Source organism: Rhincodon typus, chromosome 14, assembly GCF_021869965.1.
Source record: "Rhincodon typus isolate 14 chromosome 14, sRhiTyp1.1, whole genome shotgun sequence".
NCBI classification, from domain to species: domain Eukaryota; kingdom Metazoa; phylum Chordata; class Chondrichthyes; order Orectolobiformes; family Rhincodontidae; genus Rhincodon; species Rhincodon typus.
The window spans coordinates 22,051,613-22,054,546 of record NC_063345.1 but is presented as its reverse complement, the minus strand read 5'-3'; the positions used below and the strand labels follow the sequence as shown (position 1 = coordinate 22,054,546).

General features: G+C 39.7%; 1 protein-coding gene across 2 annotated transcripts in view; it reads right to left on the bottom strand.

The window, feature by feature from the left end:
- LOC109911891 (serine/threonine-protein kinase PAK 3-like) overlaps nt 1–2,934 on the bottom strand; it is a 224,092-nt gene that overhangs the window by 184,218 nt on the left and 36,940 nt on the right. Inside the window, exon 1 of one of the 2 annotated variants that reach the window (XM_048605191.1) lies at nt 2,268–2,479. The exons of the other annotated variant lie outside the window; for it this stretch is intronic. The gene's annotated coding sequence lies outside the window, so the exon portion shown is untranslated. Of the gene's footprint in view, nt 1–2,267; nt 2,480–2,934 lie in introns of those variants that run through there. 2 annotated transcript variants of the gene reach the window in all.

Sequence of the window (2,934 nt, the reverse complement as noted above, 5' to 3'; positions counted from 1 at the left end):
GGCATCAACAGGTCCATGGGAAGACAGTCTAATGGGGCCTTATCCTCTCTCCTTAACATGTTGCAAGATCAGATCTACACTCAGGTGAACAACATTAACAGCATTTATAGGACAACAATGTGGCAGTGTTACCCAGAGGTTTAGGTTCATATCTCACTGTTCTGATGGTGTGTCATAACATGTCTGAACAGGTTGATTAAACATTTCTATAATGAGAGGTCAGGGACAATATCTCTTGGGAGTCATACAGACCCAAATTCCAATTCCATGTGCTCACACATCTCCAGATATAGCTCCTTTCACACATGCATAGCAACTATTCATAAAGTAGAACCTTTCACTCCACATTGTGCAGATTGGGTTGGGGTTGTGGAGCAAAGTGATGGGCTACATAACTGATCTATTTCTCGAGCTCCCCATTCCCAAAAGATTCCACAGTTGTATCATGAACCAAGCTATTAAACCAAAAATGTATAAAATTCATTGTTACAGAGAATGCTCCAGATTTGATTCCAGTTTCTGGGAAAACATAATTTGCCTCAACACCTCTGTTCTAATACCACTGGAAATGAGAGAAGTAAGAAAATGAAAACCAGAGGTTCCTCTTCTAGGGAGTGCCATGTGAAAAGCTGCCTGGAACAGAAACAAGAGCTTGCAGGCCTGTGCTGTTCCCTATTCTCTTGCACACACCACATTTTTCTCCTTGCTTTCTCTGTCTCTCTCTCTCTGTCTCTCTCTCATACACACCCATTTGATTCATATTGAAAGATGGCTCTTGGCCAGGATGGTTGCCAGTACCACTAACCAGGGAGACATACCCCAGAGTAAGGAACTCTGTCAGGATGAAAAAGGGGAATTTGTATTGGCTAAAAACAGGGCACTCCCAGGAAAAGAAAAGGTGTCATTTGGGCTGCCATTTAACTGTAGATACAATTTTTCTTTAAAATCCAAATGAGGAATTGGCTTTAGTACAATTTTCAAATTCATCTTTCCTTTTTCAGCAGTGTTTCAGGGTCTGCGCAGCTTCTTTTAATTAAGTTTCAATCTGTCATTAACTCTGCAGTCACCACTATTCAAACTATTACAGTATTGTTGCTCAAAAATGATACATTTAATTTTTGTCACAAATTTGAGGGATTTTGTGCTTTCACTCAAATTGCTTCGGGATACTCAATTGTTTAAAAATTGTACTTCTTGATGAACTCTTTCTTCAAATCCACTGCAGTTTCTATATTAAGTTCAAAACAGGAAGCAGTCACGTGTGTATATTCTCTTTCTACATTCAAATTTATGCATCTGCTGGGATTATTCTACAGCAAAATAGAGGTATAGCTTATTTTTCTCTCATTGTCCAATTGTTAACAGCCTTTTCTCATTCTGACAGATTAGCAGAGGGTTTGGGAGAATTCTCTGAAGAATGCTTCACTAAACTACAATACTCTGCACTACTGCACAGCGCCCATCTGGGCTCACAACTTGATGTCCAGCTCATGTGTTCCCTTGCAGATGGCATGCTCTTGTTAAAAAAAAAAGAACTAACATATCATTCAGTAATTAATTTTCTGTGAGCCAAAAGTGACTATTTGCTTTTTCTTCACACAAATAGCACAGCAGGATCATTATTAGAAATTGGTGGATGGGGATGGGAGAGGAGGAAAGAGTGCAGGGAAGGAAAAAAGAATCACTTGTCAAATAAAGGTATTCAAATAGTTAAAGAGGGTGAATGTCTAGTGCAATCATGCTGCATTGGCAAAAGCTTAAAAAAATACAGAAGGAAAAACAAAAATAAATACCTATAACTAAATTATGCCATTTGTTCACATAACGAATGAATAGACAAGAGCATTGACTGTCAGAAACACACTACAATAACCATTCCATAAAGCAATAACACATTTATACCACAAAGCACACCCAGCACAATAAGCTCCTGGTGTGCACATAGAAAGCAGTGTCTGTGTGTATAAAAAAAAAGGTGCAGGATTTCAACAGCATGAATTTTTAAAAGCTTATTTCCATAGTCATAATAGAAAGCTAACTGATTCACAGACATCATAAAGAAGGAAAGAGAATAAAAGAAAAATATCCAACTGACTGCACCCAGAAGCCAAATGTAAAATAAAACTAGTTTTTCTACATGTCACTCATTATTAATGCTGTTTGGGGATGGGCAGGCAAACACTGGTCTACGCATATCCACTTGCAAATAAAAACCATACCCAGTGACACAAAAATAAAGTCACACACACAAAACATACAAGTAGTACCTGTAAACGGTGGGCATGCCATTCTTGCCATTTTAAACCTCCTCCACCTCCAATGAACAACAAGCTGATCTTCTCGTATGTGTGTGTATGTGTGTCTTTCCTGAGAACAGACCTCAGCTCATTCAGCTGCTTTCTTTACATTTTCCTGTCACACACAGCTCCTGACCTCAGTCTGATTCAAGAGAAATCCTCAGCACTCCACCACTGCCTGATCTTCCCTAGGCAGCCTGGTCATTTATTGATACTGACTGATTGGCTGATCCAAAATCAGATACTGTCATTGGCGTTAATTTCAACATGATGTCATTCTTCCCTGTGCACCTGTGATTGGCTAAGCGACTGAGCAGCTGCTTAAAGCTGAAGGACAGTTGCTTGCCTGAGGTGGAAAGCTTTCAGTGTAGCTCTAAATCATGGCTGTTGCTGTGGAAACCTCACTACTTGCTTTCCTTCTTACCCGAGCATTTCACAGTCAGATTTACAGCAGACTGTGGACTAAAATATGGAGCACAATTAAAATACAATGAATAACCAAAAGACAAAAGGGAGTATAAGGTCAAAAAGAGAATCGTTCAGTAACTGAGATAACAAGGTGTAGAGCTGGATGAACACAGCAGGCCAAGCAGCATCATAGGAGCAGGAAGGCTGACGCTTCGGGCCTAGACCCTTC